The sequence below is a fragment of the Rhineura floridana genome, chromosome 2, assembly GCF_030035675.1.
Source record: "Rhineura floridana isolate rRhiFlo1 chromosome 2, rRhiFlo1.hap2, whole genome shotgun sequence".
Taxonomy (NCBI): Eukaryota; Metazoa; Chordata; class Lepidosauria; order Squamata; family Rhineuridae; genus Rhineura; species Rhineura floridana.
The window spans coordinates 208,496,311-208,519,552 of record NC_084481.1 but is presented as its reverse complement, the minus strand read 5'-3'; the positions used below and the strand labels follow the sequence as shown (position 1 = coordinate 208,519,552).

The window sequence follows — 23,242 nt, the reverse complement described above, 5'->3', positions numbered from 1 at the left end:
TAATTTTTTAAAAAATATATTATGTTTAAAATTTCCTGGATAGTATTAAATCTGATTTTCAGTCAAGTTAGACTTTAAATCTACACTTTTTAATGTAGTCAGTGGCCCACTAACAAACATTTGGAATTAAATAGTGCTTTTCTTTGTAAAGGAAAACAGCTGTAAAATGGATTTGGATATGTCAGTTAGGACATATCATGTACAATAAGCAAATATAACAAAATGTTTCAGTGTGGAGTGATTCTGTTCACTGAGCCAGTCAGTTAGCCATCCCATCATCCAGGATTAGGGATGGGAAAGAAATTTAGTTACAAACCTACTTAATTTTTTCTGTAATGTAGTTACAATTATTAATTTGCACTTCCCAAAGCAATGCACAGACTGAAACAAAGCTGTTCTTCAAAATCTAAACTCATCTGACTTATGCAATGAAATTCTCCAAAGAAATGATGTCCAAAATATGTATATTATGAGAAAGTGTGCATAATAATCCATATATTGCTGAATATAAAGTATAAAAGTGAAACCCAATCTCTGAGCTGTGAGGGGCTTCCAGGTATTCCAGTGCTTAGTGAGGGTTCGGTCTTCTTGGAATGAGAGTTGGTGGAGACTGTGATGCCTTTAGGATATATGGTTTTATTTACACATATATACAACCTGAGAGTTAAGGTGGAGGGACTCACAACATTAACACCCCAACAGAACATACATCCCCATTTGGCTTCTAGGGAAGGGTTCCAAGAGCCATAGCTCTGGATTCAGCCCAGAGACTGAGGCAAGCCTCTCTGTGTCTTTCCAGCTTCACCCCAGACTAACATAAAAATCCACTCTTGCCCCAACCAGGTGAGACAAAGAGGGATACCCTTGTTTTTTGGCAACACATTGCTTTCCTCTAAGTCTTCAGCCATGTAGATCAAGTTCGTCAACTAAACAGATAAAATGACAGGGGTGAAAGGGAACCCACAAGCATCATCCAGACGAAACCCCTAACCCTAAAACAATATGAAGGAAAATTGCCAGTATATGTTATGGAAAATGCACACAAAAACTGATGGATATCTGTGAAACTAACTTAGGTCCATTAATTTCAGTCAGTAAAACTGAGCTGAATACAACCCATAGTAAAAAAGTAAATAAATAAGAAGTATGGCCATCATACTTATTTGGGTTACCGGTGAGTCCCAGGTCTGAAAACATTGAAGACCCTTCAGTACATTTTGCTGCAAGGTTCTGATACTTTAGTTGTTATGTGCCTTCAAGTCAATTATAACTTATGGCGACCCAACGAATCAGTGATCTCCAAGAGCATCTGTCATGAACCACCCTGTTCAGATCTTGTAAGTTCAGGTCTGTGGCTTCCTTGATGGAATCAATCCATCTCTTGTTTGGCCTTCCTCTTTTTCTACTCCCTTCTGGTTTTCCCAGCATTATGGTATTTTCTAGTGAATCATGTCTTCTCATGAAGTGTCCAGAGTATGATAACTTCACTTTCATCATTTTAGCTTCTAATGATAGTTCTGGTTTAATTTGTTCTAACACCCAATTATTTGTCTGTTTCGCAGTCAATAGTATGTTCAAAGCTCTCCTCCAACACCACATTTCAAATGAGTTGATTTTTCTCTTATCTGCTTTTTTCACTGTCCAACTTTCACATCCATACATAGAGATTGGGAATACCATGGTCTGAATGATCCTGACTCTAGTGTTCAGTAATACCTCTTTGCATTTGCGGATCTTTTCTAGCTCTCTCATAGCTGCCCTCACCAGTCCTAGCCTTTTTCTGATTTCCTTACTATTGTCTCCATTTTGGTTAATGACTATGCCAAGGTGTCCTCGTTGTCAACTTTAAAGTTACATAAATCTTCTTTTGTCATTAGTTAAGTCTTCTTGACATTCAGCTGTAGTCCTGCTTTTGTGCACATAACACCATCATCCACCACCCACCACTGCATATGTGAAGGTACAGGTATCTGTCCACATTTTACTATTATTGAAAACAATTGAGCGAGCCTTGGTCTTTGGAAGATATGCTTAAAATAATAAATATATACATAAATGAAGATTTCCCCCATTAAAATCTCCTTCAGCTGTATCTTAGGGCTCATCTACAGGGTGGGATACTGTGAGTTTGGTGCTACTCACATCTCCTTTTAACTCACATAGGGGGAGGAGGGGGGCATGGATTATGCCAGGGTAGAGAAGATTTTTCAGCCCAAGAGCCACATTCCCTTCCAGTCGTCCTTCCAAGGGCCGCATCCAGTAATGGGTGGGGCCAGAGACAAAAGTGGGTGGAGTAACAGATGTGACTCTTACTTTTCTACAGGATGCTACTTTTAGTCAAGAGGTTTTTAAAGGTATCCAAATTTTGCAATGCAGTTCTCCAATCAAAGAATGTTTACAAAAATGTATATATTTGGAGGACGTGTGCATAACAGTGACTGTAGCAGTGGAAATTTCATACACAATACATTATTGGGAGGAACTGGTTGCAAAATACGTTGATTAGTCAACACTGCATACAAAAATGTGTTTATTAGGAGAAATTCAAACTAATATGCTGAAGAACTTTTATGAGGATATTTTTTTAAAAAAAATCAAATTACTGCAGAAATATGGAGAACTCAATCTGAGATTGGAAAAATGAGAAACAGAGAGAAGCAGATTAAGCATATCCTTCTGATGGAGAATGTTTCTCCATTGGGATCTTTTGCTGGGGGGTCCTTAAAAAAATATTTGAGGACACAGGCTTGAAGCAAAAAGGTAGGTCATTATTCTTTACAAGCATATGCAGGGTCAGCCTCCCAGAAACATCCAGGAGAAACTGCACTGAGGAACTGTGTGCAAGCTCTTTTATAGAGTACAGTTACAACATGTGACAGTGATTCACCAATCTCATGAGTCCTTGCCCACATAACATCACAGTTCCTCCTCTCTACAATCGTTCTAAACCAATCAGAAAGCACTAGGTAACTCCATGCTGATTCCAAATTTCTGTCCATTTCATTAATGTCACCATTGTTCTGCTGTCCACCTTGACTAATGCTTTTTCAGGCCAGTACCATTGTGAAGGTGCCTTCAAGCATACCCAGTACATTCCATATGCCATTGTTCCTGATCAGTCAGGCTGACACAGGTACACCTGGAGATATTTGGACAAGTTCCTTAAGTTACGTTTGCCTCAACTTAGGATATTTGGGAATATATGAGCACCCCCAGTTCTATTTCTTTGCCATAGGGGTTCTTATGTCCTTATACTTTCTCAGAAATCCCATTTCCTTATTTATAAAATACATAGCTCAAGAGAGGGGATTATATTTAAATACACTGAGCTTCATTTTAAAAACACACAGACTAAGGAAAAGACTGGGTGAGTCTGGATAACTAGTATCTTTCAGCCTCAGAGATATAGAGGAGGCAGGCCATCCCAGAGTACCTTTTTCTTAATGAAAACACACTTATAAAGTTGAAAATATAACACCCTGGGTTATTTTAAAATCATTGTAAAATCTCACTATTTCTCTTCATTAAACATGTAATACTTATTACAAACTTTTCCCCTAGATGGCATTATTGCTTTATCCAAGAATCAAATATTAGCTATTACTCCCTGTTACATCAATCACAGCTTTTTCTCACAAGTTAAACACTCCATGATTCCAAACAATAGGGTAAATCAATATCTGTCAGTCATGCACTGGCCGATTTGGCAAGAATACAAAAGTTTAAATTAAGTTCACTTTGCCTGCTTCTTCTATTTATTTTATTTATTTATTATTTTATTTATACCCCGACCTTCCTTCCAGGAGGAGCCCAGGGCGGCAAAAAAAAAACACTAAAAACACTATTAAAACATCATAAAAAGACCTTAAAATACATTAAAACAAAACATTAAAAACATTTTAAAGCTTTAAAAACATCTTTTAAAAAGAGTTAAAACATTATTAAAAACATATTAACAAGCAATTCTAACACAGACGCAGACTGGGATAGGTCTCAACTTAAAAGGCTTGTTGGAACAGGAAAGTCTTCAAAAGGTGCTGAAAAGATAGCAGAGATGGCGCCTGCCTAATATTTAAGGGGAGGGAATTCCACATGGTAGGTGCTGCCACACTAAAGATCCGTTTCCTATATTGTACAGAAAGAATGGTTCCAAATGGGTAGCCAGTGCAGTTCTTTCAGCAGCGGGGTGACATGTTGGCGATACCCTGCCCCAGTGAGCAGTCTCACCATTGCATTTTGCACTAGCTGCAGCTTCCGGACCAACCTCAAAGGTCACACATAGAACGCAGTACAGTAATCCAGCCTAAAGGTTACCAGTGCGTGGACAACAGTGGTCAGGCTATCCCGGTACAGAAACGGCCGCAGCTGTCTTATCAGCCGAAGCTGGTAAAAGGCATTCCTAGCCACAGAGGTCACCTGGGCCTCTGGCGACAAAGATGGATCCAGGAGCACCCCAGACTATGGACCTGCTCTTTCAAAGGGAGTACAACCCCATCCAAAGCAGGCAACTGACCAATTATCCGAACTCGGGAACCACCAACCCACAGTGCCTCTGTCGTGCTAGGATTCAGACTCAGTTTATTGGCCCTCATCCAGCCCACCATTGAGTCCAAGCACCAGTCCAGGGCTTGCACGGCCTCTCCTGATTCAGATGTTATGGAGAAACAGAGCTAGGTGTCGTCAGCATACTGCTGACACCTCACCCCAAATCTCCTGATGACTGCTCCAAAGGGCTTCATACAGATGTTAAACAGCATGGGGGACAAGACGGTACCCTGTGGCACCCCACAGCACAACTGCCAGGGGGCCAAAAGACAGTCACCCAATGCTATTCTCTGAGAGCGACCTTGGAGATAGGATCGGAACCACTGTAAAACAGTTCCTCCAATACCCAGCTCACCAAGTTGGCCCAGAAGGATACCATGGTTAATGGTATCAAAAGCCGCTGAGAGATCAAGTAAGAGTAACAAGGTTGCACTTCCCCTGTCCTCCCGTTAAAGGTCATCCATCAGGGCAGCCAAGGCCAATTCAGTCCCATAACCAGGCCTGAACGTAAGTCAAGATAATCTGTTTCATCCAAGAGTACTTGCAATTGCTGCACCACAACCCTCTCAATTGTTGGTCAGTGAAGCATTATGTGAGACTCACAGACAGGTTCTTTAGTGAGAGAGAGTGAAACCTGAAGCAGAAGGGTTAAGCTGGCAGAACAGAGCGCCAGGTTTGCCGAGGTCAGCAGCTGGCTGGCAAGCCTGATAAGGGATTCGTGCAGAAGCTAAGTGTGGGGGGAAAGTCATCTGTGGAGAGAACTGTGTCTTATGTCTTATGCTAAGTAAAGACTCTTACAAGAAACTTGCCTGGCCTGGCTTATTCCTGTTCTATGCGACACTTGGATTTTTCTACCTTGTATGATCTCTATACGCACACACCAACAGGGGTTATGGGCCCAGCTTATCATACAAGGTGAAGGGTTCGAGAGTCAGTGGCGTTGCAGAGAGAAACGAAAGTGCAAGTAAGAGGCAAGTAAGAGAGGGCAACATGGCTGTGAACCTGTCATCCGGGATGCCAATGGAGAGACTGAATGCGGTAAACTACTCCAGCTGGAAATGGAGAATGAGAGCAGTTCTGATTAAAGAAGATTTGAATGATGTCGTAGAAAAAACCCCTCCGGCAGCTCCTTCAGCAGCGTGGTTGAAGAAAGATGAAAAAGCGAAGGCTTTTATTACTCTGGGGCTGTCTGATTCACAACTGTTGCTGGTGAGTAATGAGCCGACAGCTACTCAGATGTGGGAGAAGCTAAGGGCCGCTCATGTGCAGCAAACTGCAGGGAGCAGGCTGTGTTTAGCACGGAAACTTTATCAGATGCGTTTTACAGATGAAGTGACTATGACAGAGCATCTGGCTGAATTTTGTAGATTAAATGCTGAGCTGCAAGATAGAGGAGTGCATCATAGTGACATTCAGATGGTCTATATACTGTTATCTTCATTTGATCAAAAATGGGATGTCTTGGTCTCTAGCCTGGAAACTTTACCAGATGGGAATCTAAATTTGGACTTTGTAGAACAGAAACTTCAACAAGAGTGGAATAGAAGACAAGAGAATAAGAAAACAGAGTTAAAAGAGACTGTGGCTGTACAACAACAACAAAATCAAAAAAACAGGCAAGAGAATAAAATATGTTACTTTTGTGGGTCCCGTGGACATATACAGAGACATTGTTTAAGGAAGAAGAGAAATAACAGGGACTTTGGAAGTCAGAGAACAAGCGTGAACTTTGTTACTAAGGAGGACAATAAACTAATTAACTCTAAGTGGCTTCTCGACAGCGGAGCGTCTAATTGCCTGATCACAGACTCTAGTTTATTTTACACTTCAAAGCCAGTGCAGGAGAAGATTTATCTGGCTGACGGATCGTCTCAGGACGCGATTGCAAGAGGCACGCTCAGGTTATGTAATTTGGGAACTATATTAACAGATGTGTTATTAGTTTCTGGTTTAAAATATAACATTCTATCAGTAAGAAAATTGGCTCAAATAGGTTGTAAAATTACATTTGAAGGGGATAGATGTTTTGTGAGAAAGGATGGTGACATATGTATGCAAGGGAAATTACAGAACCAAATGTTTATGGTTGAGAGCACTCTTGATAAACCCACGTGTGCCTGGATAGGAGTTAATAAAAATAAACATGAGAATTGTTTACATGAATGGCACAGAAGATTGGGGCACGCACATTTTGAAAAAGTGAAAAACACCCCAAAGCATAGTCAAGATTTGGAATTAACACATTGTGAGCATGTAGATGAATGTGAGATATGCTATAAAACAAAAATGACTGTGACTCCGGTAAATAAGAGCTGTGAAAGCACGACCACTAAACCTTATCAGCTCATACATGTGGATTTGGCTGGACCTTTCCAGTGCTCAAAAGGTGGAGCAAGGTTTTATTTAGTGATTGTGGATGATTTCTCCAGATTTACACATGTATTCTTATTGAAAAAGAAAAGTGAAGCAGAAGAGAAATTAAAGGCATGTATACAGAGGACAGAGACACAATATGGGGTTGTTATCAAAAATATCAAATCAGATCAAGGTGGGGAATTTACCAGTAATTCATTTAGAACATATTTGGAAAAGAAGGGAATAATACAGAGTCTCACTGCTCCCTTCAGCCCATCCTCCAATGGAACTGCAGAGAGGAGGAACCGGTCATTGCAGGATTCAATGAGAGCTATGCTCGCAGATGCTGATATGAATAACACTTATTGGGGTGAATGTATTCTGTACACTGTTTATATTCAGAACCGTCTTATGCACAGAGTAATAGGCATGTCTCCCTATGAGAAGTTAACGGGAAGAAAGCCCAGGGTGAAACACATAGAACGTTTCAGGGCAAAATGCTGGGTACATATTGCAAAACAGAAAAGGTATGGTAAATTAGGCTCAAGAGCTCAGGCAGGACGCGTTTTGGGATTTCAGAATTCATATTATAGAGTTTGGTTGCCTGAGAAACAACAATTAGTGTTAAGCAGAAGCATAAAGGTAATAGATAAACCTTGGAGAGACAGTCAAACAGTGATACTAGAGGGTGCAAGCAAGCAGGAAGCAGCAGATGTTCCTTTTGGGCAGCAAATTCCATTAAGAACTGCCTTGACTGATCTCATACACAAAGGCAAACGTACTGTAAAAAGGCTGAGAAATGAAGACATAACAAAGCAAGATACAGAAGTTCCAGGTACCAGTGCAGGAACAAGTGCAGATGCAGGTTCTAGTGCAGGTCCAAGTAAAATTGAGAGTGAGGAAGGAATGGAAATAGATACTGTTAGGAAATCAGAGAGAAAAACAAAAGGACAACCACCTCAGAGATTCACATTTAATGTTACACAACATAAAGATGATGAGACAGATGAATATCCAGTAGAATGGGAAAAAGAAGGACCAATAGACAAAGAAACAATGGATCTCATGTGGAAGTTTTGTGTTGAGGAATGAAATGTAAATGTATTGTCAAATAAAAGTGAACAAACATGACTCTGTGAAACTGGTGTGAATAAAGAAATAAAGAAACAAGAACTGAACTGAAAAATGTAAATAGAAACTGTAAGGAAACAAACTGATGTGTAGTGTAATGGAAAAAGTTAAAATTGTAGAAATGTAATGATGAACAATGAAGTGTTGTAATCTGTGAGTCTCAGGTGGGGGCTGTTGGTCAGTGAAGCATTATGTAAGACTCACAGACAGGTTCTTTAGTGAGAGAGAGTGAAACCTGAAGCAGAAGGGTTAAGCTGGCAGAACAGAGCGCCAGGTTTGCCAAGGTCAGCAGCTGGCTGGCAAGCCTGATAAGAAGGGATTCGTGCAGAAGCTAAGTGTGGGGGAAAAGTCGTCTGTGGAGAGAACTGTGTCTTATGTCCTATGCTAAGTAAAGACTCTTACAAGAAACTTGCCTGGCCTGGCTTATTCCTGTTCTATGCGACACTTGGATTTTTCTACCTTGTATGATCTCTATACGCACACACCAACATCAATCACCTCCCCTATAAAGGGGGATATTTGCAACCGGTCAGTAGTTGTTATAAACCAATGGATCCAGGGTGGGCTTTTTCAGGAGTGGTCGGATCACCGCCTCCTTCAAGTCACCCGGAACCACTCCCTCCCGCAATGATGCATTGACCACACTCTGGATCCACTTGGTCAGACCCCTCGGCAAGCTTTAATAAGCCAAGAAGGGCAAGGGTGAGAGGACATGTTGCTGGCCGCATCATCGCAAGTACCTTGTCCACATCATCAGGGAAAGTCCTGTCTCAGTAACCTATTAGAATTCTTTGAGTGTGTCAACAAGCATATAGATAGAGGTGATCCAGTGGACATAGTGTACTTAGACTTTCAAAAAGCGTTTGACAAGGTACCTCACCAAAGGCTTCTGAGGAAGCTTAGCAGTCATGGAATAAGAGGAGAGGTCCTCTTGTGGATAAGGAATTGGTTAAGAAGCAGAAAGCAGAGAGTAGGAATAAATGGACAGTTCTCCCAATGGAGGGCTGTAGAAAGTGGAGTCCCTCAAGGATCGGTATTGGGACCTGTACTTTTCAACTTGTTCATTAATGACCTAGAATTAGGAGTGAGCAGTGAAGTGGCCAAGTTTGCTGACGACACTAAATTGTTCAGGGTTGTTAAAACAAAAAGGGATTGCGAAGAGCTCCAAAAAGACCTCTCCAAACTGAGTGAATGGGCGGAAAAATGGCAAATGCAATTCAATATAAACAAGTGTAAAATTATGCATATTGGAGCAAAAAATCTTAATTTCACATATACGCTCATGGGGTCTGAACTGGCGGTGACCGACCAGGAGAGAGACCTCGGGGTTGTAGTGGACAGCACGATGAAAATGTCGACCCAGTGTGCGGCAGCTGTGAAAAAGGCAAATTCCATGCTAGCAATAATTAGGAAAGGTATTGAAAATAAAACAGCCGATATCATAATGCCGTTGTATATATCTATGGTGTGGCCGCATTTGGAATACTGTGTACAGTTCTGGTCGCCTCATCTCAAAAAGGATATTATAGAGTTGGAAAAGGTTCAGAAGAGGGCAACCAGAATGATCAAGGGGATGGAGCGACTCCCTTACGAGGAAAGGTTGCAGCATTTGGGGCTTTTTAGTTTAGAGAAAAGGCAGGTCAGAGGAGACATGATAGAAGTGTATAAAATTATGCATGGCATTGAGAAAGTGGATAGAGAAAAGTTCTTCTCCCTCTCTCATAATACTAGAACTCGTGGACATTCAAAGAAGCTGAATGTTGGAAGATTCAGGACAGACAAAAGGAAGTACTTCTTTACTCAGCGCATAGTTAAACTATGGAATTTGCTCCCACAAGATGCAGTAATGGCCACCAGCTTGGACGGCTTTAAAAGAAGATTAGACAAATTCATGGAGGACAGGGCTATCAATGGCTACTAGCCATGATGGCTGTGGTCTGCCACCCTAGTCAGAGGCAGCATGCTTCTGAAAACCAGTTGCCGGAAGCCTCAGGAGGGGAGAGTGTTCTTGCACTCGGGTCCTGCTTGCGGGCTTCCCCCAGGCACCTGGTTGGCCACTGTGAGAACAGGATGCTGGACTAGATGGGCCACTGGCCTGATCCAGCAGGCTCTTCTTATGTTCTTATTGTTGGATGTTGTATCTGGCGCAAGCAGATGCCCAGGATGCAGAACAGTATAGTGACAGGCTAGATGCCAGTTGAAGCAATGAGCCAGACAAGTAATAAGTTTTAAGAGTCACTTTACTGACAATAGAATATATCTCAAGCTCTCTCTCTGTACAAACTCCTCGACCCCCACACCAACTGGCCAGATTTGCTAAGTCTTATAGATAAGGCCAGCTGGTTGCCTTGGATACTTGTCCTTGAGATCTGCACGGACTCTGTGCTTCTTGGCGTAACTCTGCTGTGGAAAAATACATTCAGGCACTCTTTCTTTGCCAACACCCCCCACCTATTTTTCCATAGCATAAACCTTTATCATTTACATTACATCTTTCATGTTTCTTCTAACTTTTGTTATCACAATTACAGTTACATTTCTTGCAGTCACTTAAATTACATTTCTCCACATGATACATTTCTTTTCTTCAGTTTACATCAGCATCATTTGTAATACAGTTACTCCATTGCAATCTCAGCATCATTTTCATTATATTTCTTTCAGCAATTATTTTTCATGATTCCCATCATCCCACTTTTTCCAGTTACTGAAGTCTATATGCTTAATGGAATTTATTTTAAATCTAACAGGTGGAATACCTTTGGTTGTTCTCTCTGATCTGCGTGGTTGTATTTCTGCCTTAGTGTGTTTACACACGTGGCAGTCTACATATTTTTCACAGTTTCTCAATGTCACATCATTACTGTTCTCTGTTGTTTTCACCACATTTTCATATCCTATATGGCCTAGTTTTCTGTGCCATAAATGAACACAATTATTATGGGGTTTCTTATTAGCACACATGAGTACATGATTTGTTTGTTTCACGTGTAAGAAGAACAATGAGTTCCTCACTATTCCTTTCATGAATATTTTTTCTCCTCTCATTACATGTACTGAACCCCTTTTGAACATTACTGTGAACCCCATTTCATTGAGTTTTGACACAGCCATAATGTTACATTCGATATCAGGAACAAACAGCACATCAGTCATAATGGTATTGAAACCTGCTAATTTCACTGTTCCCCTACTTTTGATCTGTTTCTTAGATCCATCAGCCATTATTACATGATCCTCTACGTCACAAAATGTATGAAACATAGATTTATCTTTGATTATACTATGTTGCCCCACTGTCAATAGCCCATAAATCTTTACAGTTATTTCCCTGCTCATTGTTAATACATTGCTTATTCTTACTAGCATAGATCACCTGTACACATGGTTTTCTTCCTCTTTCTCTTCTTCTTGCTTCACAATTCCTTTGAAGATGTTGCTTGGAACCACAAAAATAACATGCCTTTTGTCCATACAGTCTCTCTTGCGCTGCTTTGTTGTTCTGCTTTTCCACGTGTTTAGACTCAGTCCTTTCTTGCTTTGCCATTTCCTGCCTCCTTTGGAATTCTTGTAAAAGTTTGCCTTCTATATAATCCATATTGAGATTTGCATCGTCCATTGCTTCCAAAGAGCTCACCAGACTATCATAACATGAATCTAGTGAAGATAATGTGATGTACACTTTTTGCGTTTGAGAATGTTCAATTTCACGTTCTGACAACTCAGTAAACAGTCTGTTTATTTCCAACAAATGCTCTGACATGGTTGTATCTCCAGATAAGCGCATCTGATACAATCTTCTGGCAAGATATATTTTAGAACTGGCAGTCTTTTTCACATGAATATTTCTTAAAGTTTCCCAGGTTTCCTTAGCTGTTGTTGCATCACGCACGTGCAGTAATTGAGAATCATCAATAGCAAGAACAATTAACGCCTTTGCCCTCTCATCCAGCCTTCTCCAATCTGCTGGAATTGGCACCACGGCGGGTGGGTCTTCTGCGATAGCTTTCCACAGGTCTTCTTTCACTAGAAAAGCCTGCATTCTCTGTTTCCAAGTGCCATAATTTTTCCCTGTCAGCCTTTCCAAGGGAATCCCGGCCGATAACGTAACAGACACACTTTCACTTTTCACAGTTCACCGCCTTTGTAATTAGAGTTTCTCACCTCTGTCCTTCAGTTAGTTTTTTTTTCCCACGGCTCTCTCACAGCTTTCAGCTCAGCTTTCGGTTTCTCCATCTCTCTGCTGGTTTTCTCGCTGGTCTGCAGTTCTGGCTTTTCTCTGCCACTTTTCTGCAATCCTCAGCACCAGGTAATCCTCAGCACCAGGTAACCATCAGCACCAGGTAACCATCCTCTGCTACCACTTGTTGGATGTTGTATCTGGCGCAAGCAGATGCCCAGGATGCAGAACAGTATAGTGACAGGCTAGATGCCAGTTGAAGCAATGAGCCAGACAAGCAATAAGTTTTAAGAGTCACTTTACTGACAATAGAATATATCTCAAGCTCTCCCTCTGTACAAACTCCTCGACCCCCACACCGACTGGCCAGATCTGCTAAGTCTTATAGATAAGGCCAGCTGGTTGCCTTGGATACTTGTCCTTGAGATCTGCACGGACTGTGTGCTTCTTGGCCTTGTAACTCTGCTGTGGAAAAATACATTCAGGCACTCTTTCTTTGCCAACACTTATGTTCTTATCAGGCTGCATCAACTGAAACCGATCCCAAGAAGTTGCAGCAGACTTTGCAATGGACACCTCACTAGGGACTACAGTTGATGTAGGGGGCATCAAGACTGCTACGGAGGCAAGCAAATTTACCCTCAAAGTGCCTAGCAAACAATTCAAAGTGGGCCTCCAAAGTACGTGGCCTCCCGCCCTTCCAGGCCCCTCACTTTTTCTTGCAACAGCACCACCATCTTGCACTTGTTGCACTTGTGTGCCATGTTGGTTTCAAGCAAGAAAACAAATCTTGGGTGATGGAAGGCATGTGCGTGCAGCACACTGATGCAGTGATGCAGGAGGTAGGTGGGGTGGGCAAGCCTATTTAAGCCAGCACTGCTTGCATGGCAAGTGTTGCCTGGGAGAGTGGACTCCTGCTCTGCAATCCACAGCAGCATCAGGTTGCTGGGTGTGATTTGCCCCATGACTCAATGCCAGCACAGATTGCAGATTGGGCACTTCACCCTCCCAGCATATGGAGGGTCCTTCTAGGCCACAGGGGCCCTTGGCCAGTCTCTGACCTGGCCACCTGCTGGAGCATGCCTGAATATAACATACAAAAAGGCATAGTATTTTTGCACACATGCCAATCTCTGAGTGGTGAGAGACTTCCGAGTTCCAGTGCTTACTGAGAGTTTGATTTCCTTGGAATGAAGGTTGGGAGGCTGTGGTCTCTTTAGAATATATGGGTTTATTTACACATATATACAACCTGAGTGTAAGATAGAGGGGCTCACAGCATCAACACCCCAACAGAACTTGCTTCCCCATTTGGCTTCTAGGGAGGTTTCTCAGACCTCTGGATTCAGCCCAGAGAGTGAGGAAGCCTCTCTGTGACTTTCCAGCTTCACCTCAGACTAACATAAATAAAACATCCTGCCCCAACCAGATGAGGGGGAGGGATACCCTTGTTTCTATGGCAACACATTGCTTTCCTCATGTCTTCAGACATGAAAATCAGGTTCATCAACCAAACAGACAAAATGACAGGCTAGGAGGGCACACATACACACAGCATCCAGACTAAACCCCAATCCTAAAACAATAGTAAGGAAAGTTGTCTGTGTATGTTAGGGAAGGTGCACACAAAGAAACTGATGGATTTTTGTGAGAACTATTATTTATTCAGAAACTAACAGGTCCAATAATTTTGAAATAGGGTCTGGAAACATTGAAGACTACTGCTGTAAAGCTTCTGCCATTAAAAAAAGAGGCTGCAATCCTACCCCCCAGTTACCTGAATTTCATCGGACTTGCTTCTAAGAAGACATCGGTGGATTATGTTGTGTCCTTAAACTGCCATAAGACTCTTTGGTGTGTTTTGCTGCAAAGGTCTGATACTTTTTTACCTCTAGCAAAAAACTAATACCATTATTTTAAAAGAAAGACGAGAAATGCCAAACAGCAGCTTGCTAGTTACAGGTAGATGTGAAAGAGGTTTGCTGTACTGCTTGTTCCCACAGAAACTCAAACCTGAAGATGCAAAGAACCTTGCTGTGTTCTACCCCTTTGCACTCTGACTCACGAATAAAGGTTTTTGCAAAGATCACATTGCTCATAATCATCTGCTAAAAGGATATATTGTTTTAAAAAATTATCCTGGAAAAGCATATAAGATTTGAATAACTAACAAATGGAAGCCAGCGCCCTTCACTGAACAATCCCTATAAATCAACCTGTACAATTAAGCCTGGAGACGGGAGAAACAACTCAAGCAAAATAGAGAAATTGTTTGCTGTGTTAATATGAGATAGATAGAAACACAGTACAAACATCCTTCCTCATATCAGTGTAATGAGAAATTTTAAATGTCATTCTTTGCGTACAGGTTCCTCCCAGATGAACACAATGCCTCAGTTCTACCCGAGTTTACTTCTTGCTGGGCTCTGTGCTTTTGCCCACTCTCACTACATCCCTGACCACCATGAGGACCATGACCACCACCTCCATCCTCCTGCTGAAGATCACAGTGATCTTCCCTCTTCAAAGATAGCCTTAGGCAATACTGAGTTTGCCTTTAAATTCTTCCACTAGCTTGCTTCAGAGGGTGCTGATATGAATGTTTGCTTCTCACCTCAGAGCATTTCCACTGCCTTTGCCTTACTGTCAATGGGAGCTAGATCCACCACACAGAGTCAGCTTTTGTCAGGACTTGGCTTTAACCAGACTGAGATTAGTGAGCAGGAAATACATGAAGGATTCCATCATCTCCTCCATCTGTTAAATAGCCCTACTGCTGAAATCCAGTTGAGCATTGGGAATGCCATGTTCACAGATGCCCAAATGAAACCCCTAAAGAAGTTCTTGGATGATGCTCAACATTTTTACGAGACAGAAGTTTGTCCTACTAACTTCAAGAATTCAACAGAAGCTGTGCACCAGATCAATAGCTACATAGAAAACTCATGGAAAATTGGTTGAAGTTGTCAAGGGTCTTGACCCAGAGGCTGTAATGGTCCTTGTAAACTATATTTTCATGAAAGGTAAGTCGGACGGGTTTGTTTTATACCCTGTTGTAGCCTTCCTTTGCTTCTTCTCAAATGTTTACAATTTAAGGCCTAGCCTTAAGCTTTGGTTCCAACTACAGATTTGTTGCTGCTTTAGTCACAGCAAGGTGCCACAAAACAGCAGTTTTCCTCAGTAGCTCACAGTAGTAGTAGTAGTAATATTAACAATAATAATATTCTGTCCCACCCTTCTTCCCAAAAAGAGTCCAGGGTGGCAAGCAAGGGGGGAAATGCTAAAAATATCTTAGAACATCTTAAAAACAAAACATATTTAAAACACCTTAGTAATAAAATATCTTTAAAACATCTTAAAATAATCTTTAAAAACAACTCGGATAACAGAGCTAGAAAGGCAGGTATTTCATCATAGCAAGGTACCACTAAAAGAGCAGCTTTCTGCAGTCTCTGTGCATATAATTATTTATTAATTAGATTTCTGTAATGACCTTCCTCCCAGAAGGAGCCCAGGCTAACAAACAAGGGACAAAACGCTCAAAACATCTTAAAAACAAAATGTCTTAAAAACAAAATATCTTAAAACATGTTTTTAAACAATCCTTAATAACATCTTAAATAGCAATTGCAGAACAGACTCAGATTAGGATAAGGTCTCTACTTAAAAAGGTGCCACAACACTAAAGACCTGCCTCCTATGTTGTATGGAACACATCCCTCATGCGATGGTACTGGGTATACAAAGGGTAAGACAATATTTCAGTTATCCTGGTCCCAAATTGTATCGGGCAAAACTAGCACCTTCAACTTGGCCCAGAAGCAAATAGGCAGCAAGTGTGATTATTCCAGCAGTTGGTAACATGTTGGCAATATCTTGCCGCAGTGAGCAGTCATGCCACAGAATTTTGCACGATCTGCAGCTCCATACCAGTGGAGCCTGTCAGAGTGAGGGAGGACTAACAGGAGGGACAGCTCCACTTCATCCAAATCCCCACCAGGCAGGTGGATCAGGAGATAAAATTTAAAATGTGCCAACAGTTAAACAATTCCAGTAAAATCAGCTTACAAGATTTAAAATGTTTTGGGGCTACACTGTTTTCATCAGTCCTGGCTATAGGAACCATTAAATCTAAGATCTCTAAAAATGAAAAACAGAAAAGTATTAAGAATAGCTGATGATTAATGTTCATGCCCTGAAATCCATTAACATGATTTAAGATTTATGGGTATCCATGTAATTCAGCCCTTAATTTGCAAAAGGAAAATTTTTTACACTTTCAAATACTTATTTTCAAATTCTAACATACTACTGAATGTTGAATTTGGGTAAAGTAGTTTTCCATCATGAACAAATTGCTTGGCGCTCTCTCCAATAACCTCTGTGCTCTTGTTCTTTTCATAAGCCTATTGGGAAGATCCTTTCAATCAAAGTACTAGAGAAGATGACTTCTTCATGGATGAGCAAACAACGGTGAAAGTCCCTATGATGAACAAAGTCAGCATCTTTGAGACTTACTATGATGACGATCTGCTCTGTCAGGTGGTGAAGCTCCCCTACAAGGGTAATGCTTCAGCATTATTCATTGTTCCTGACCAAGGAAAACTGAAGCAGGTGGAAGATGCTCTGGGGCAAGACGTTTTGTCAAAATGGTTGAAATCACTGAAACCAAGGTACATGTGTTGTAGGGGAAAGAGTGTATGACCAGGAGTGTGTATGTTTGGGTGTGGGTGTATACACACACAGAGTTGCATTTAAAGCTAATCCTACTCAGTGCAGACCCACTGAAAGTTGTGGACCAAATTTAGTCATGTCTGTTGATTTCAATAGATTGTCTCTGAGTTGGACTAGCATGAGATACAACCCATTGTTATAAAAAGGACATTAATATCTTCCATTTAAATTGCTTCCTTTTAATAAGTTATTCTCAAACATTTTTAATCTAGCCAAACTGTAAAATCCTATTATTTGTATTCTATATTTTCAGCAAGTGGTATTGAACAGGCCTCTGGTTCTTCTTTCAACAGAGTAATATGTCTATCCCTTCCAAGGCTCTCAATCTCTGGCAGCTATGTTCTCAAAGGGATGTTAAGAAGAATGGGCATTACTGATGTATTCACAGACCAAGCAGACCTCTCCGGAATTACTGGGAAGCCAGAGCTGAAGGTTTCCAAGGTGGGCGTCTCAAAGTTCATCATGCTGCAAGAAGCATGGTTAGGCATGTTTCTTTGTAGGCCAGAGGTGCGATCCTGTCTGAAAGTTCAAAGAAATGTCATTTGGGGACTACAGTACTTGCATCTGCCTCCGAGTGTTGCATCACCAATGAAGATTGTCTCCATGTAAAAATAATCAATGTCCACAGTAGCTTTGCCAATGGATGCAATTGCAGCCTCATAGACCCTTGCACAATTTGTCACATGTGGACGGATGCACACCTTTCTGTCTTTCCAGAAGTAGTGGAAGCAGTCAGGCAATGGGTGGTAAGGAGGGACAGGCACATATTCACCCAGTTTGAGAAGGAACCAGTGATAAGCACTATGATTCTGGAGCCAAGTGTGGATCCACCTGATAGTAGTTCCATCCAGTCCACATTTAGCTAGCTTGCTAATCGAAATATCATGGGGCACCTTGTCAAAAGCTTTGCTGAAGTTGAGATATATTATGTCCACAGCATTCCCACAGTCTACAAGGGAGGTCACCCGATCCAAAAATGAAATAAGATTGGTTTGGCAGGATTTGTTCTTCATAAATCCATGTTGTCTCCTAGTAATCACTTCATTGTTTTCAAGGTGCTTATAGATTGGCTGCTTTATAATCTGCTCCAGAGTTTTTCCAGGCATTGATGTTAGGCTGACTGGTGTGTAGTTCCTGTTGGACAGTGACGTAGGTTGTGAGACTCACAGACAAGGATGTTTTTAGTAGAGAGAGAGAAACCTGAAGCAGAAGGGTTAAGCTGTGAGAACAGAGTTCCAGACAATCAAGGTCAGTGGCTAGCTAGAAGTGTGATAAGGTGGGAACAGGCTGGAACTCAGAGTGTGGGGGAAGAAATGTCAATGGAGACGGACGTGTCTAATGTCTTTGCCTAGTAAAGACTCTTACATGAAACTTGCCTGGCCTGTCTTTATTCCTGTTCTATACGGCTTTTGAACTCATACCATGTCAGACCTACACACGCACGCACCAACAGTTCCCTGGTTTCTCCTTCTTGCCCTTTTTGAAGATCGGGACAACATTAGCTCTCCTCCAGTTATCCAGCACTTCACCAGTCCTCCATGATTTTGCAAAGATAGACAGCAGTTCTGAGAGTTCTTCAATACTCTAGGATGCACTTTGTCAGGCCCTCCCAATTTGAACTTGTTCAAAGTGATTAGGTATTCCTTGACCGTTTTGTCTGTCAATCTCAAGCTCCAATCCTGCCCCTTCTACTTCATGTTTCCCGGGAGGCCCATAGATCCTTTTTTGGAGAAGACTGAGCCAAAGTAGGAATTGAGCCCTTCTGTCTTTTCTTTGTCATCTGTTATCATTTTGTTATCCTCATTGAGTAGCTGTTCCACCATTTCCTTTCTCTGTCTTTTACTGTGGACATGCCTGAAGAAAGCTTTTTTGTTGCTTTTAGCATCCCTCGCTAACCTCAGCTCATTCTCAGCTTTAGCCTTCCTTGTTGCGCTGTGTATATTTGCACAGTGGGGAGGAGAGCCTGGCTGGGAGTCCAAAGTCTGTGAGTTCAAATCCCCGCTCATGTCTCCTGGGCGTAAAGGGCCAGCTAAAGATCACCCCCACAGTGAGTGGCTCAGGGGTTACATGCCCTGCCACCCGTGCAGCCGTGGGCAAGATGCATAGTCCCAAAGAGCACAGTTGCCCCCCAGCTGGCAGTTGTGGACAAGAAAGGGGCTGGCTTGTGCAGCTGTGGCAAGCTGAGCAGGCCCTAGCCAGCTAGGGAGGACTAGCCTCAGAGGGAGGCAATGGTAAACCCCCTCTGAATACCTCTTACCATGAAAACCCTATTCATAGGGTTGCCATAAGTCAGCATCGACTTGAAAGCAGTCCATTTCATTTTCCAATTTAGTTTTAAGCAACACCACAGCAAGCAGAGTAACAGCAGATATTGAAATGCGAGTGTGCCAGCGTGTGTGTGTTTACCTAAGAAAGCAGGCTTTTACCCTGAATCAGCATCACTGAGACTTGTAAAAGGTAAAGGTGTCCCCGCACTTTATAGTGCAACGTTTTACTAGGCAGACCGTATATATGGGGTGGGATTGCCAGTTGCTTCCCTGGCCTTTCTTTACCCCCCAGCATATGCCGGGTCCTGGATGGATACAAGGCTGACCTCGACCCCTTTTACCAGAGATTCGACTTCCTCCTTCCGTTGGAATCGAACTCCGGCCGTGAGCAGAGCTTCAGCTGCATTACTGCCTCTTACCTCTCTGTGCCACGGAGGGTCTTGAGACTTAGTAAAATAAGAAAAGCTACTTTATTTATAGAAATACATAGTCGATAGAAAAGCAAACCTAGTTCTAACTAACTAACTAAGTTGGAGGCGTAACGCCCAGGTGCAGGAGTTAGCCTTATGGCTTGGAGAGAGCAGAGACAAAGGGATGTCTCCTCTCTCCTGGACAGTCAGAGAAGAAAGGAATGGAAAGGGCAGAAGGAGGAGGGGCAGGTAAGCTTCCCTAAAGGCATCACAGTCTAGTGACAAAAGGAAGTCATTCAGAGCATCACAGGTAAAAGGTAAACAAGCCTATCCATCTGAAGGATCCTAGCCCTATCTTCCCTCTGGAGCACAAACAAAAAGAACAAAACAGGAGTTGCTCTTGCTCCACTTCCAACATTCCTGATGCCATCCCTGCAATTCCGTGATACCTGCCTGTCACTTTTCCTTTGTGGCCTGGCCTTCTTTCTGCTTCCTGTATGTGTCCTTTTTTGTTTTCAGGTCATCTCTAAGCTTTTTGTGAAGCCACATTGGCTTCTTCTGCTGTTTTACCCCTTTTTTCCTTGTTGGAATTGCTTCCCATTGCTCTTTTCGAATTTCCTTTTTTAGAAGGAGGAGGATGCATATCACAAAGGATCATTTGGGAGCAGGGCAGTTCTAGAGACTAATTGTTTCAAGAATATGATGCTGAGAATTGTTTTGGAGAGTGAGAGCAATAGATCAACCAGGCGAGAAATGACCATGTTGCAGTCTCTTAAGTTATTCAAGGAGTAGGTCTGTTTGAAGGACTAGATGTTTGCATAATAAAATCTGAGTCTCTATCTTGCACTAATTCTTGCTTACTTTCTCTGCAGGCTATTCACAAAGCTTATTTAAATGTCCATGAGAATGGCACTGAAGCTGCAGCCACCACCATTGCTGAAGAGGTTCCCATCTCCTTTCCCCTTGAAATGAAATTCAATAGGCCCTTCCTGACTCTAATCATACAAGGGGATTATATTCTGTTCATGACAAAAATTAAAAATCCTGCACAGGCATGATTTCTTATATGCAGCATGCGTGAAGAGATCCAGTCCCTGTCATGCATTCCCAAACTAGTTAAACTCTAAATGAGTCTAAATGTCACAGATTGGGAAGGAAGGATTTGTCACTTTTGGTTCTCTCTGTTTCTCATTTTTCCAATCTTAAATTCAGTTCTCCACATTTCCACAGCAATTTGCAATTTTTTAAAAAGAAATCCTCCTTATTATTATTTTTTTATTATTTATTATTTCAATTTATATACCGCCCTTAGCAAAATAGCTCTCAGGGCGGTGAACAAACAAGATAAAATACAATATATCATAATAAAATACAAAAACATATACAAACAAACAACAAAAAGCACAGCAAAAACAAAATAAATACTACAAAAATTAAAAATACAGATTAAAAGATTAAAAAAGATTAAGAAGATTAAAATGCCTGGGAGCATAAAAAGGTCTTTACCTGGCGCCGAAAAGATGGAAGTGTAGGCGCCAGGCATACCTCTTCGGGGAGGCTGTTCCACAACTCAGGGGCCACCACAGAAAAGGCCCTAGATCTCGTAACAACCCTCCGGGCTTCCCGATGGGTTGGTACCCGGAGGAGGGCCTTAGATTCTGAACGAAGTGAGCGGGTAGGTTCATAGCGAGAGAGGCGTTCCACAAGGTATTGAGGTCCCACGCCGTGTAAGGCTTTATAGGTCAAAACCAGCACCTTGAATCTCGCCCGGAAGCAAATAGGAAGCCAGTGCAGACGCGCCAGGACAGGTGTTATATGCGAAGACCGACTGGTCCTCGTCAATAATCTGGCAGCTGCGTTCTACACCAGCTGAAGCTTCCGAACTGTCTTCAAGGGCAACCCTACGTAGAGCGCATTACAGTAATCCAATCTTGAAGTTACCAGAGCGTGGACAACGGAGGCGAGGTCGTCCCTGTCCAGATAGGGGCGTAGTTAGGCTACCAGACGAAGATGGTAAAACGCATTCCGTGCCACTGAGGCCACTTGGGCCTCGAGAGACAAGGAAGAATCGAGAAGAACCCCCAAACTACGTACCTGTTCTTTCAGGGGGAGTGTAACCCCATCCAGAACAGGGTAAGCATCCACCATCTGAGCAGGGAAGGCGTTCACCAACAATGTCTCGGTCTTGTCTGGATTGAGTCCATCATCCAGTCCATTATCGCGGTCAGGCAATGGTTCAGCACATCAACAGACTCACCTGAGAAAGATGAAAAGGAGAAATAGAGCTGCATGTCATCAGCGTACTGATGGCAACGCACTCCAAAACTCCTGATGACCGCACCCAGCGGCTGCATGTAGATGTTGAAAAGCATGGGGGACAAGACCGATCCCTGGGGGACTCCACAATGGAGAGTCCATGGTGTCGAGTGATGTTCCCCAAGCACTACCTTCTGGTGACGATCCGCGAAGTAGGAGCGGAACCACTGCCAAGCAGTGCCCCCGACACCCAACTCCACGAGTCTCCCCAGGAGGATACCATGGTCGATGGTATCAAACGCCGCTGAGAGATCAAGGAGAATCAACAGAGTCACACTCCCCCTGTCCCTCTCCCGACAAAGGTCATCATACAGGGCGACCAAGGCTGTTTCGGTGCCAAAACCGGGCCTGAAACCGGATTGAAACGGATCTAGATAATCGGTTTCATCCAAGAGCGCCTGGAGTTGGCTGGCAACCACCCGCTCCAAAACCTTGCCCAAAAAAGGGACATTCGCCAGCGGTCTATAGTTATTCAAATTATCTGGGTCCAAGGAGGGTTTCTTTAAAAGAGGTCTCACTACTGCCTCCTTGAGGCTACCAGGGACTTGTCAGCTCTACACTGCGTCAGCAGGGCCGGTGGGGGGCTGGAAATTCCTGGGTGGTTGGCAGGGAAGTAAAGTCCTTAGCCGGCAGTCTGGTCATAAATCTGCCAGGTCTAGGAGGAGGGGAGCTGATAAGGGCCAGGCTTGTCCGAAGTGTACTTGCCGAGTCAGGAGTCCAGAAGTGAGGTCAGTAGAGGTCCAGGATCAAGTGCCAAGGGGTCAGTCTGAAAGAGGGTGCCAGGAAACTAGGAACACACAAGCCACGCCTGACGTTGCAGTCAGCAACAAGCTGCAGCCAAGGTGTGCCTTATAAAGAGCAAGGTTGACAGCAGGTGTGAGTCCTCAGCGTTTGGGCCTTAAGGAGACAGGCCTGCCTCTCTTCTGCCTGACCTTCTGCTGTCTACGTTCTGCAGGTGAGGGGGGAGTATCCTGTTCACTGTCTGTGTCTGGCTGCAGGGACTGTGCTGTATCTGGGGTGCTCTGCAGCTGAGGGGGAGAAGGAGCTGGATTCTCAGGATTCTCATGCTCCTCCATGTCTCCTTCTGAGTCTGCTGCTCCTGGGTCTGCTGCTGTTACTCCCGAGTCGTCCTCATCTGAGGAGTCCTCTGACGGGGCCATGACAGACTACTCCCTCCCTCAAGGAGGCGTTAACCACTTCCTTGGCCCAACCGGTGGTCCCAGCCCTGCTAGCTTTCACTAGCCAAGATGGGCAAGGATCCAGAACAGACGTGGTTGCCCGAACCATTCCAAGCACCTTGTCCA

General features: G+C 42.8%; 1 pseudogene; it reads left to right on the top strand.

Moving 5' to 3' along the window:
* Positions 1-14,590: 14,590 nt before the first annotated feature.
* On the top strand, positions 14,591-20,862 carry LOC133378417 (alpha-1-antitrypsin-like; annotated as a pseudogene).
* Positions 20,863-23,242: the final 2,380 nt, after the last annotated feature.